This window comes from Lichenostomus cassidix, chromosome 1 (genome assembly GCF_008360975.1).
Source record: "Lichenostomus cassidix isolate B80296 chromosome 1, HeHo_3.0, whole genome shotgun sequence".
In the NCBI taxonomy this organism is placed as follows: Eukaryota; Metazoa; Chordata; class Aves; order Passeriformes; family Meliphagidae; genus Lichenostomus; species Lichenostomus cassidix.
Window position 1 is genome coordinate 40,166,004 of NC_139479.1, and position 14,876 is coordinate 40,180,879.

Consider the following 14,876-nt stretch of genomic DNA (forward strand, 5'->3'; position numbering starts at 1 on the left):
GACCTGACTCTCCTCTCTGCTTTGGCCACCACCATGCTCACCTGCTTTCAGACTCCCAGTGCCTCCGAAGTGAGGCTGCCTTTTAACCTCTGACTTTTACTAGCTGACACAAAGTCTGTCCCAGAGAAATTTAAATATTTGTATGTGTAAGATACTGAAGAATTTTGTTCTCATCTCAGCCTTTTCACTACTTAACAAGCAATATGGCTAAATTCATTTGAAATAAAAGAGCTGCTAAAGGATTTAGACTCAAGTATCTCTTATGATGCTTTTAGCATGATACAGAAATGTTATTATAATTTAAGATTTTCTCATTAAATACCAGATTGTTGGCACTGTACCTTCGTCTCCATGAAAAGGAGCTCAAAACTAAAGTTGCTGAACACAGAAACCCTCAATTTCAGTTTAATTTTAAAGTCTTATTTATTTAAACTTACTCAAGACAGTTACTGATTCATGAAGACTGCTAAAAAAAAAACTTAATGGAATGGATGTGCAAGAGAAGCAAAAATATTTATAATGAGGTTTAGCTGCAAAACTTTACTTTTAAAAGATTCTCCTTTTTCTGAGACTAGAAGTAGTTACTTGCAGTGCCACAGGAATCAATGTGTTTACGCAGCTTTCAAAGGCAGGCTTTTACTTACAACTTTTAATGCTGTTAATGATGGTCTGTGGACCATGCTTTATGTATATTCACAACCCACGCCACAACCAACAACACAGAGTTTTCATGTGCTAGTATTTCATGCCCTCTTTATAGAGGCTCCCATTACTGTGTAAGTCCCTGTTGGGATTAAGTTCTAATAAAATCATTTAGCTTCTTTGGAAGTCCGTGGCTGTAACTTCTTAGCATCAATGAAGCAATGAAAAGGGTCATTTTGAAAACAGTCGTGTTTCCATTGATTTAACGGGATCATGACTGGGTTCAAAATGAAGTCCTAAAAATTGCAAACACTGCTCAATCACAACGTTTTCCCTTTCAAACATAACTCATCTATAAATCTCCAACGACACTTTAACTACAAGGAAAATCTGAAGTCAGTTACAAGCCAGTTTTGAGATACTCTTACAAAATCAATGTAGTTTCTGTGGATCTCACAGTAAAAGATTTACATGTAAGACTTAGGATTCTCTTATTTTTTACATAATAATTCTCCAAGATCCTATGCTGTCAGCAGATATCTCAAAGTTCACCAAGCATTCAAGTAAAACAATCCTGAACCGACCTATTCTTCATGACACTTTCAAGCAGAATCCCTTCACCTGCTAAAATTTACATGCCAAACCTACTGTATTTTCTACCAGAAACATGCTGACATGTAAAAGTGTGCACAGAAAAATATTTTAGAATTCCAATAAAGTATGTCCCTTCTCCTTGCCAATTCCCAGGTAACACTCAAAACATTTTCCAAGTTGCTAAAAATAAAAATTGGCACACTTACATTTTATTTAAAAGGCTAATACAGTATTCGCCAGTCTGAAGCAATCAGCATGTGAAACAGTGTCAGTGCCAACATCAAGGTTTGTACAAAATGCACAAGTAAGCAAGCGGTATTATGAAGCAAAGGTACAAAACATGATTTCATTTAGCAATTACCTGTCTGACAAGGTTAACATCTAATAGATCTGTTAATGTAAAATTAAAGTGACACCTTCCTCACACTGGTTTCTTTAAATTATTTATTACTGCTTGACCTGAGCTGTTTCAATACTTGTAGCCAGTTGAGATTTCCAATAAACCAGTTTTTCATCATGCAGCAAGTCCCAAGTGTTTCCCTTGTCACAAGGATAGAAATTGTTAAATTAATAAATGCAAGCTACTTCAGTCATTTGTCTGGGATTAATTTGTTTCAATGTTTAAAGTATAAACCTCCCTTATTTTTTGTCAGAGTAAATTCTAGTATGAACCTTCATTTCAATGGCACATGGAGTGCCATATTCTTCGTTTAAAACAATTTATGCATCATATCACCGCCAGTCCTTCTTCTTGTAAAGTTGCAGTTCAGCATAAGGCTTGTTACTTTACACTTCTCCTGCTTGCCATTCTTTTTCTGGATGTAATAATTTTATTAAACCTACGACCACTTTTAATTTCCTTTACTCAAAACGCAGCCTCTACAGAAACAATGTTTTCAATCAATGTCTCATATGCCCCATCCATATGCAGGAGCTTTTGCAAGCCATTCCTTACACCACATTGCTCCATGTTTTCCTTATGAGAGAAAGGATCAGCTATACTATGGTTTGAGTAATCATAATTCTATCTGTATAAGACACTGACCCTTGACAATTAGAACATCATAAATTGCTTCCAACATTCTAGTCTTTTTGTTTATGTTTACAACTATATAACTCATCATAGAATTAACACAGTATCTTTCAATACCTTTATTTAAGTTACAATTGTTGAGAAGGTAGTTTCCCAATAAAGGAACATATCTGAAAACTTCGAGCTACATTTTTTAGATAATGCCAAAACAAGATATTTCAAAACAGATCTCCCTTCTACCATGTAAACTTGGTCATCTTTCGTTCCTTCACTGCTGGGCTTTGCAACATGGAGATTCAGCAGAATAAGGAATGACAAAATGTTCTAACCATGTTTAGGCATGTACCAACTAGCAGGCTCCCAAACAACTCCTGATATAATTTGGGAGTCAAACCATTCCAGAAATCATTTCCAACCAGCACACAGTGACCAAGATTACAGTTTTGGTGTAGGTCAGATCATGTCATGCTATTTGGCTTCAGTACCCAAGACAGTTCCGGAACATATTTCATTTACTAATGGAGATAACACTGCTGAGCAGTGAAACTGAGATTTCAATTTAAGTGTGAAAAATTTTAGTTTGCCCTCTTGCCTTTTGTACTGGGGCATAACCAAATTACATTTAAAAAACTCAGGTTGAAGTTACGCTGTGTTAGCTAGCAAAGAAAATCTTTGGCATGTATGGCTGCATATGGCTTACTGGAGTCCACTGTCTAAACAATGGGGTGGCACCTGGGGAGCCTTGCTGGTATCCAGCTATAAGCCCGCCTATAACAAGGATAATGCTAAGCAAATTAGCCAGAGGGCCTCTGGCTGCTGGTGCCATTCAAAAGGTTTGTGTGGCCTCATGATGTGGCCAGACAGAGTTGGTGAGTGGGAAGATACCTTGAGTGAAGTTAGAAATATTCCAATTATTGAAAGATTAATGACCAGCAGCAAATGCTGGTCCTGCTGCAAAGGGAGAAAAGAAAGAGTACCAAATACAGGATGGTTTTGTGGTTGGTTTTTTTTGGTAATCCCAAACCCTAAACACAGGGTGTTTATGTATGCTATCTACAACCAGAATCTGTAACATGAAGACAGCATGAAGCAAGCATTTCACCACACACAACTAATTGCTCTCTCATTTCTGTCCTGTGCACAGAAAAACTTAAATGTACTCACACATATTCCTTCCAGTCCTCAGCCTTCTGAATCCTGCAATTGTAGCGGTAGGGAGCTTTGCGGGTTCCAGGAAGGCCGCTCGGACCTTGCCAGGAGCCGTGGCTTTGGCTCGCCCTGCTCTCCTTCTCCGTCCTCCGGCTGCCTCAGTCGGTCTCGGGTCGACCCGCCGCTGGCCCGCGACAAAGGAGGGAGTCTTAGAGGCAGGGAGGCAGTGACTCGGCGCTGGCCCCGAAGACAAAGAGGGTCCAGAGAGGTGCAGGTCTCCAAGGCTCAAATTTATCATGGAACAGCAAAGCGGGGAGAGCGTCAGAGAGCCTGCAGGCCTGGTGGGTCACGAGGATGCCTAGTGCAGACCACGAAGAATCCTGGGGCGTGACACCACAAGAGCACTGCATGTGGAGGACAAGGGGTTTTATATAAGGACACGGGGTTTCCGAGGGCGGAACAGCAGGGGCGGAGCCAACGGGCTCCGGAAAAACAATGAGGGACAAGCGGGGGAGCAAATCATGTGTAACAGGGGAGGGGAAACATCACAACCAATGGGGGTACAGCAGCAACAGAACATTCTGGCAATGGGCGGCAACAGGGGAGGGAACAAGGCGGGGAAGCAAAACTTTAACCCAATGAACTAAACAGAACTTTCCAGGGGAGGAGAGGGGGCGGCTCAAACTTCGCCTTCTGCCGAGCCCCAGGAAAGCGCATCCTCTTCACCTTTGCCTTCTCCAGGGTCCAGGACGGCATTTGCGGTGGGAATTGGGGACTCGGCGCAGGCCGCCGCACCTCCACATGCAATATTTATGATGCAGACTCTAGAGTGCAGAGAAGCTCTTGTGTGCTCATTACAGATCAAAGGCATGTCACCTTTACCACACCCACATTTATTTTTCCACATTTGGGTGCAAATAGAGATGCTTCAGACTCAGTCACTCTGAAAATCATGTAAAAGATATCGCTGCTGCATTTTCATATGGTGTTTTGGTTTTCCTAGTGAAGAACAGTCCAACAGCATGTGACAAATTCCCTTGTTTAAAAAATAAGATGTCCAGGAAGTCAACACCCAAGTTTCCATATTGCAGCCTCCTCTCAAGATTTGACTCTGACCAGGGAGATCAATGCACAGAGAGATATGGCTCCTATGAAACTGGTGCATGCTTCCTCCTGCCTAACAAAATCTAACAAATATCCCTACCAACATTCCCACCAAGACCCCCAAACGGCTCATACAGAATGTATAGGAATTGCAAGACTGTGTAATACTGCCACCTGGTGATAAGCGCCGCAGAAGCATTTTCTTACTTCTAGCATCACACAAAAGCCTTTTGCTCCCTTTCTTAATCCACAAGTTCCCATCAAACGTCACTTATCCAACTATCAGTTTATCTTGAGCACCTCTGCTTGTGCCTGGAAGTCAAATTATTAAGGTTTTAAAAGTTGCGCAAGCCATATCTTGTCTTTTCCTTCAAGACAGACATTTAGATATGCCATGGACAGACACAGACTATCTTGATCCAAATCTCCATCACAACTTTTTATGAAGTCTAGAAATTTTAGTATCTTTGGAGAAAAAAAATCTGAAGTAATAATAGAAATGATCCACTAAGACTTTGCTCTCTCCTTTTTTCTTTTTTCAATCTTTTCAGTCATTGGGGTGTGATGTAAAAATAAAAAATAAGTAAACACAAACAAACAAAAGACAAAACCAAAAAGCCCCAATAGAAACAACAACAAAAAAAATCTTCCAAGAAGTTTCCTTTTCCAAGATGGAAAAAAAATATTTCTGTAGTACATGATCTCTGAGTCCTTCATCTGATCTCTGTGGGATGCAGGTGAAAAATGAAGAAAATACACAACAAGTGGTAGATCAGGCTCAACTTCTAGCACCCCTATCTGGCTTTCACAGCTGTCTGCAAGTCTGAACCTTTCTTTTATAACTGACCTCCAACTCCTTAGTGAAAATCACAGCAAGCTGAGAACTGCTATCGCTTTCTGGGTTGCCACTACTTAGTACAAGACCGTTCTTGGATTCATTTCAGAAACCCAACCTGGACACTTTGAAGTTTAAGTGAAAACTGCACTTTTTTATGTGCTGCTATGAGAATTTTTAAAACAATTCAGTCCTCTTCTTTGGGGATTTTTCTTAACTTTTTCTTATTTAACTATCATTCTGTAAGCACCTAAAAGGCATGTAATCAGTGGCTCTTCCCTAACATATGGCCATACAAAGATTAAATGTTTTCTCTTTGTGTATTCATAATATATAGGAATGGTAATATTTGTTCTTTAAATTATCTTCCCAAGATCAGTGAAATACTGCTCCCATCATCAGTGAAAATGCAGTTGGACTTCTGGAAAAGACTGAGAGGAATTCAGGTTTAATGATGAAAGGATCTAAGTTATTTCACAGCTGAGGCTGCAGCATAATTGCTCCTATTACCTCAAATCTGGCCAACCTACAACAGTCACAGCACAGAAAAGTCACCAGCACTGTAGGTGACAGGTTAGAAACTCAGTTTGAAATCTCGCTCTGAGACCTCCATCTCTGGCACTCATATAGCTTATGATGGATTAAAGTATGTTAGGAATTGCAATTACCATGAGAACTGGGGATTTTAACCTATAATGGCAATCTGTGGCAGCAAATGTCAAGACAAAGACAGTTCTAAACCTCAGAGGGAAGGATCTGTTGGCGATGCAGTCCGTTTGTAACAGACCAGTGAGTACATAAGAAATATGAGAGGGAAGACAAATTGTTCAACACTGACAGGTTTCAGATGAATAAACTGTAAATTCAGAGGGAGAGTTGAGGTGAAGATTGCTGGAGTGTTCAGATTAAGAATTGGCAAAAAATAAGGGAATAATTCTTCAGCTGTCAGAAGAAGATCAAAATATAGATTGGTCAAAGCAGCTTGTTTGACCAAGGGGTCTAAGGGCACCTCACATTGAAGTGGTTTAGTGAGAAGCATGTACCTACAAACTACCAACACCATGTCATCTTGAGGCAAAAGAAAAACTGGAATAGAATAAGAATTGCACTGCTAAGAGAAGACAGAGATGGTCCATAGCACAGTAGTCACACTGTGGCTTGCAGACCACTGGTGGTGAGTGAAATACCAGAATCTGGTCTATAAAATTATTAGCAGCCCTGTATCCTCTTCCATGGTTTTGTGCAAGCATAACTGAGAATTAAGAAGCATTAAAATATTTGAATTGATGCTTATAAAAATTCACAGGCTATAAAAGTATTTTATTTAAAACCAGATATTTTTAGCACAATTATAGTCTCTTCCAACTGCTAAGAAATAGCAGGATGCAAGTTGTTCAGATATTTTATAATTGCATTCCTTTAATAAAGTGGTTGGGAACCCCAAGTTTATAGCAAAACTGTGGGGAAAATAGGAGCCTACACTTTCTTTTGGAAGGGAGACTCTTTGAAAGGTTATTTTGAAACAATTTGCTTGGGCCTCCAGCAAGCAGGATCTCACTTTTCATTCTTTAGTATTACAGAACAGACCTATAACTTAACCTCAATCCTTTCAAAAGGCCCAAGTTTATCGGCCTAATACACTATAGTAAATTCTTGTTGACAATTGCCAGTTATCAAAATTATGGTATGAACAGCAGCATAACAAATGTGAATAGCCAGTACAAGCAGTGTATTCCTGATTTAACTTCATTTAATCTTCATTTAAAGAATAACAGGTAACCAAAATAAAGCCATGGTTTCCACACAGAAACCTATCTTTATTACAATTTAATAGACAAAAATAACTTTCCCTTAGTTTGAGGTGTTAATTTGGTGTGATTACCATATATATATATGGTTATCACTTAGAATTTTGGCCATTTTATTTTCTTTATAATGACCATTTTATTTTAGAGACAAAGTTATTCAAATTATATCAGGATGCACCAAGACAGCAAGTATCCAACACTAATCCTGTTGCCTTCTTTGTTCTTCCTTTTGATGTCTTCAGTGTCCCATCATTTGGAGATGCACATTGCTCCTTCAGCAGGACTACAGAGTGGGGGAAAAGCTCATCCCACTGCTCTACCCAGCAGGATACAGAAGGATAGAGGTAGCAGCTGCTGGCACACCAGGGGTTAAACAATTTGCTTTTCTTTAATAACACTTCATTCTTGCCCTCAAAGTTTATCTACATTAAAATATTCTAAATGTAGTGTGTTTCTGTAAGTCTAATTATATGCGGCATGTGAAAACATATTTGATAATCACATTGCTAATTATGTGCAATCACTTCAATACACAGGTGCAAAGCTCCAGAAATATGCATATTTTAATCACCCCTTATATATACATATAAACCACAACTTTTCACTTACTTAAGTGTTCAGTGACTCCTTATTTCTCTGGGACTCCACTTCCTTGGATTTTTGACTGGCTAGTGCAAGAGAAATACATACATTAGGCTACTACAAATCTGGAATTCAATTTATATGTCTATGTTCCAGTGCGAAAAACCTGTAATTCCTGACTTTTCCATGGTTTATGAACATTTTAAAGCATACATTTTATAATTTATTGACACATACAGCATGCTGACTTCAGAGATATGGGAATCATAATTTTTATTTTTGTTCTGGGAGCTTTAATTCTTACAGTCCTCCTTTAATATATATTTGCCTAGAATGCCATGTATATGTGCATTGGAATGTGTCTTCTCCAGTTTGGATTAAACTTGAAGGACCTTCTAAATGGTTTAAAAACAGAAGGGCATAAAAATCTTGAGCAATAAATTCATTTTCATTATATTTCTAATAGCTTGTGGCTGCTCTTTTTGTTTCTCTTTCATTTACATGTAAGTGTTATTTTTTACATCGATTTTTAAAGTTGTCTTCACAAAATGGATTGCAATTATCTTTGTGTGTAAATCATAAAAACTGAAAATTTTATATACTCATATTAACTGAAAAGGACATAAAATATTAATTTGCATAATTCAAAAGTAATACTTCTATATTCCCTCTAAAGATAGTCAGCATAAATTACTAGAAGGAATAGCTTTAGATTACTTGTCTATAGGTGTTCTTTTTCACTTTGGGAAGTGATCTGAAATGACCCCTGACAGACAAGAAACCTATCTACTAGTCTGCTTCTAACATTAACTAAAGGATAGACTGATAGAAGGGACACAGCATAATCTGAAAAGAAGCACTGAAATTTGTTGCACTGGAAACAAACTCATCATATTTCACACAATAAAACAGCACGGCTTGTTCTATTTTGCTTTAGCTACACAAATCTTTAATTAAAATAAATTACACTGAAGAGTCACAGAATAGTTGTTACGGGTATTACACATGCCAGCCACTGTAAAAGCATTCACCAAGGTTTTCACTGAATCAATAAACCAAAAGAGACTCTTCTATGGGGTCCTTTCTATAAATAGTGCTACAGCTCAAGCTGGGTGCCCCCAAAAAAAGAAATTACTGGGCAACTATACCCTTACAAGTTTCCCACTCCTCATGCAACTGATTGGACCAGCAGTAATATTAAGTTCATGATGGACAAAACATGGAGCACAGGGAGATCCATCTAAATACGAGGAAAAGCTTCTTCATCATGGGAGTGACAGAGCACTGAAACTGGCTGCCCAGAGAGGTCGTGGAGATACTCAAAACCCACCTGGACATGATCCTGTGCACTGCTCTAGCTGAACCTGCTTTAGCAGGGGTTTGGGCTCGATGATCTCTGGAAGTCTCTTTTAGCTCAAATCATTTCATGATTCTGTGGTTCTGACTGGGGTCTTCCTGTTCTTCATTGGGTCCCTTCACTGTCTCTAGACAGGCTGTTTCTCTTCTTCTCTCTAAGGTTGCAGCTTCTGCTGATGACTGCAATTGCCTTATCTTCTGGCTTGAACTGGCTCTGGGGCCTTCTTTTAGTTGACTATATGTTCAAAATATCTAGGTGAAAGTTCATAGCTTGCAGCCTACGACTTCAGCAAATCTAGCTATTAATAATAATTATTATTATTATTCATATATTATATATATTATATAATCTATTATATAGTATTAATATTAATAATATAGTATTAATGATAATCACTAATAAGCAAGTTGTGCAAAGCAAGTTCTGTCTAAGCAGCATACCAAATTGCATCCCATAGTTTAGGAAGACACATAGAGAAGACACATTCCCATGCACATATACATGGTATTCCAGGCAAATATATACTAAAGGAGGGCTGTAAGAATTTAAGCTCCCAGAACAAAAATAAAACTTATGATTCCCATTTTGACAAGTGCACTGGAGGCCAGCTTGTCCTACTTGTGCATAAAGCAGGACCAGCTGCAATCACCTCAGGTTGCTCAGAGCCTTGTCCAGTCAAGAGTCACAGCATCATAACAGACAGTGTGTAATCCTATGTCACTACTCTGAAATTAGAACAACACAATGCACAGGGGTTTGGAAAGTCATTTTTGTTTGGTGAAACATTGAAACAGATTGGCCAATAGGTGGTGGTTGCTTCATCCCTGGAAACATCCAAAGTCTGTTTGGATGGGGATCTGAATAATCTGAGCCAGTGGAAGGTGGTCCTGCCCATGGCAGTGGGGATTGGACTTGACGATCTTTGGTGGTGCCTCCCAATCAAACTATTCTACGATTCTTTTAAGAAGTGCATTATAGTTTTCATTCCTGCATTAGAGGTGTGCTAGCAAGACATTCAGTGGGAAATGAGGAATAAACATGAGATTTCTCCTCCCAGCTGCTGAGTCACACAAAGCCTGTAAGCCAGCTTGTCCTGGCACCCAGCTCTGCTGTGACCCAAATGCTGCTCCCCACAGAACCAGGAACAGGCAGTTACTGCAGAAGTTACCTCTTCAGGAGCCTGTGCCTCCTTGCCAGGCAGTGGTTGCTTGGCTCTGCTGAGTCTGTAATTCAGCCTGAGCCAGAAGCTGCTGTCAAACAGCCCTGCCTCCCAGCATATGCTATCACTGGGGCACTCTGGATGACACAGTCTGCATCCTGCACTGGTGGAAATACAATTGCAATTCTGAACCAGTTTAAAAAGGATAGAAGAGTTTGTTCAAAGAAAAACTGCAGATGCAATGAAAGCCAAGAGAAACTTGGCTTTAAGTAAAAAGTACATCATGACTCTGCAGTCCTCACTTCTGTCAAAGGTGACTTGGTTGAGTGCACATTCAGGACTCACTGGCTCATTTCCCAGCTTACTTTTTTCAGGCATTTTGGAAAGGATTCAGAATTCTGCTCACTGATCTGACTAAAAAGGAAAAATCACTGATACACTTCGTGGCACAGGTATTTTATCTTTATATTTTCCACCCTGCATGTAGCAACAGCACCTTTTGATCCCTATATAATAGGCCTACAATTCAAATCCTACTACCCTGTTCTGGGAAACAGTGTATTTGCTCAGTGAATACACCTGTATCTTCACACTAAAGTCTCTTTTGATGCTGGTGTGGCACTATGTGGCCAGAATTGTCTTGAGGGACTTCATTGCACATATCAGCTTATCAATTAATGTAAAAATACTCAGCTTTGTGCATTTTATTTATAAATGTCTTATCTCCTGAAGTCATAATCTCCCAAACAGTTGCATGTGACAAATCATGTCTAAAATACTAGTATGTGGCTATTATTTGAATCATCAACGGTGATTTAAAAACCTTATTGTACATTTTATGCTAAATTATATACCATCAGTGTGTGGTCTGTGATCCTTTCACTAAATACATAGATAAATTCACAACTTACAACTAGAGAAAGAAGAAAAAATGTTCTTTTCTTCAACACCCAAGAACCTCAAATAATGTTGTAAATAAGGGATTAATTGTGAGCACAGGCCAGTTAACAACCAAGATTGTTAACTGGCATCAGGAGTGCCAACTCATGCTACATTGATGAGCTTGCCCCAGGAATAATAAGCTAAGATTTAGCATAGACGAACTCAGAAAAACCCTGCAACATTATAAATAAGCCCTTCTTTTATCCACTGGTGCAGTGAATTGCTCAGATTTGGCATGGGAGGAGACAGGGCAGTACAGAAATCAATACAACCACACTGTCTTTTTGGCAGAGCAGAGCAGTGGCATTGCTTATGAACTTGAGCTGGTGTATCCAAATGGAGCTGCATTCCCCATTATGACCAAATTTCACTGTTCTCCACTACACAGTACAAACATGCCCAGAGTTTTGTAGGATGTTTGTTGACCTGGTCCAGGGAGTATATTCTCCAGATCTCTGGGGTGAATAATTTTAAATATGTTTATATTTAAAATATATGTTTATATGTTTAACATAGCAAAATGTTGCTTCAGTTTCCTTATTTTCTCTTTTTCTTTAACTTTTTTCTTTTCTCTTTTCAGTAGAATCTGGAAAGAGAGGCATCCTGGCAGTAGGCCCTTTACTATCACTGCAGCTGTATGCGTGGGCATAGCAAAGCAGCATAAATTCTCATTGCTATAAAGTTGCCACTGAGCAGATTCTGTGTGCTGTTGAAACCAGGCTTATGTTACTTCAGCATCAATTTTTCTTTCACTGGCTCATCCCTGAAAATCAAAATGAAAAGTTAACAGACTATGAAATATATTTTGCATGGTCTGCTCCAGGATACCATGATATTGAGACATGCTAATCAAATAACCATAGCTGGTCTATAATGGAATAGACAAAAAGCATCCTTAGTCTTTTCTGGGAAACACCCCAAATGCCTGCCATAGTAGTGACATTGACAGGTTTTGAAGAGATTGGCCTCCAATATCACACAAGATAAATGATGCCAGCAGTTATTGCTCAGGAGGACACCTATTAATAACTGGGTAACAGGTATATCTTTTGATTAGTGTTTGGCATTTACATTATCTCCAAGTTAGGGAGAAAGGGAGCCTTTCACCATGAAAATGGTTTTGAATCTGTTAAGAAAATAAAGTTTTATTTTCAGCTAACTGAATATGCTGATGAAGCTCAACTTATTTTCACTTATTGCTACTGTTTCTATAAAATAGACATAGCTTACTGTGACTTATAAAACATTTGCATCTTACTGAGAAGTGTTCATTAATCACTCCCTCTATTCACACTGAAACCACTATGATAATAAATTCCTATTTGCACAGCTGCAATATGAATAATTTTAAATTTTTCCTGTAATTGTTTTTCTGTTCAGCTGAATAATGGTTTCAGAGAACTAAGGTTTTTTTCACATATAGAGATATATATATATATATGGAATGTATGTACAAGAGTGGGCAAGTGTTATGTGACATAATTACATAAATTCTGCTGTAGAAATGAAGATTAAGTCTGCTCTCCATCTTCTAGATTTGCACTCGGCTTAACAGATTAAAATCTGCCTTTGTCAAATACACAGAAACAGATTTTTTAAAAGTGTGTACTGGCTCTTTGTGGCTAGAATGTAGTTAAGGTACCAAAGCAAAGGAAAAGCTGATAAATATGCAAAAGCTTTTATAAGGAATGCAATGTTCTCTTACAACACTGTATTTCTTTCCATGGAGCAATCCAAACTGCATCTTAAGCGATGCATTAGGTTGCCCAGAAAGGCTGTGCAGGTGCCAGCCTTGGATTTCTTTTTTTCAAGACTTGACTGGACCTCAGACCTAACCTTGTTCTGAGCTGGAGGCTGGACTAGAGACTTCCTGAAGTCCCTCTCAACTTCATTTTGCCTATTTATGATCATAAATTTTAAACCCCTTATAAAACATAAATCCCAAATGGGAGAGAGAAATATCTCAGCAGAGAGACTCTTTCTGCCTAACAAAGATCTCTGAATTTAAGCAGAAAAGATCTTTTCTCAAGAAAACAACTGGACTACACTATTTTCTGTAGCTCACTACAGGCTAATGATATGACCTTTGATTCAGAGCTACCACTTTATCTTGCCACTGAATTCAAAGCTAGTTGTATTTCCATAGCCAGTGCCAACAGATTTTATCTTCTTGTATGGCAAATCATAAATTGTCACAGCTCAAGATGAAACAAGTACAAGCTATTAGGAGTTTACATTTAAGCAACAATAGAAGCCTCTTCAAACAGAGCAACTTTCTATAGGAAAGCAATTGATAGATCAGGGTAAGGTAGGTGCATCCATCACTGTGCATGTCTCACATGGAGGTATGAAAAATGCATGGTATACATGGGGAGTGTGTGATGTACATGTCATTTTTGCTTGAAGAAACATCAAAAAAGCAGCTTGTAACTCCTTTAACCATAGGATTATTTGGGCTGGGATGTTTTTTGGTAGATGACCAACATAAATCAGCTATGGCCTATTCTGTGCAGAACAACTGTAGTGTGAGTTCCACCAAGTTCATCAAAAGCATTTTGAACTTTGCCAGGGAGTGGTGGAAGTGTTTTATCAGTTCATCGCATATGTATTTACTTTTTACGGATGGAAGAGTTTGGCCCCATACCTACGTTACTAGCATAAAAAGGCAAGGGGACCAAACTTTCTCATCTATACAGTACTCTGGCCATGCCATCTCAGCAGCAGTGGCAACTTCTGAACTGCCTGTATGAAAGAAATGAAGCTGCTTATACAGTGTATCACAGCCCTTCTCCATAAAAAAGATGCTGAATTCTGTTATTTCTAATGGCCTTACACACAAACCAGGAGAAATACTCCTGTGGTTTTCATTATTTCTGCAGAAGTGTATAAAGGCTGCACTACCAGTTTGGGGTAAGGTTTACTTAATCTATTTACATTAAAGTTGGCATCACTGATGTGTCACAGTGGTAGCTGGAAATTATCTGAGGTCTTATAACAGCACAAATTCGTGAGAGTAAGTCCAAAAAAGACTGACCAACACCCAAGGCTGAATTACATATGAACAACCCTCAGGATGTATTTTTCAGACTTTTGCATTATAAAGATCCAGCAGCATGTTAAGTACAGGCATTTTGTGAGGGCAAGTTTCTGTACCAAAGTTTGAGATGAACACTAACCATCCAAATTGTACAATCGATAAACTGCTCCCTGGACTTACACCCTCACTGGCTCCCACCATCCACAGAGCAACTTGGAGCAGTCAGGAGATTACTGTATGCAAAAGAAATTAAAGTGTAGGCAGCACTAAGACATTCAAAGTTTCAACTTCGAGTTCCATGAGTCACATTTTGGAAAAGGCAATGCCCCCTATTTTTAACACAGTTGGAGGATTCTTCCTCCAATGAACAACTATGCAGAGCTGCCCTATATCAGCATCCCACAACACACTCCAGCAGCACCAGCATCTCTTGGGTCTGAAAAACTGAGGGAGTGTAGCAGCTTTGGAGAGGAAATGGAATTAACTATGGAGATTTTGAACACACAAAAAATTAGCAATTAGAGAGTATGACTCTGAAAATTTCAAGGTAAGTTAGGTAGAAAGTAGTTGCGGGGTTCCTGTGAAGCTGTTTACTGAGGAAAAAAATAGATAGATAGGAAACAAAACACATCAC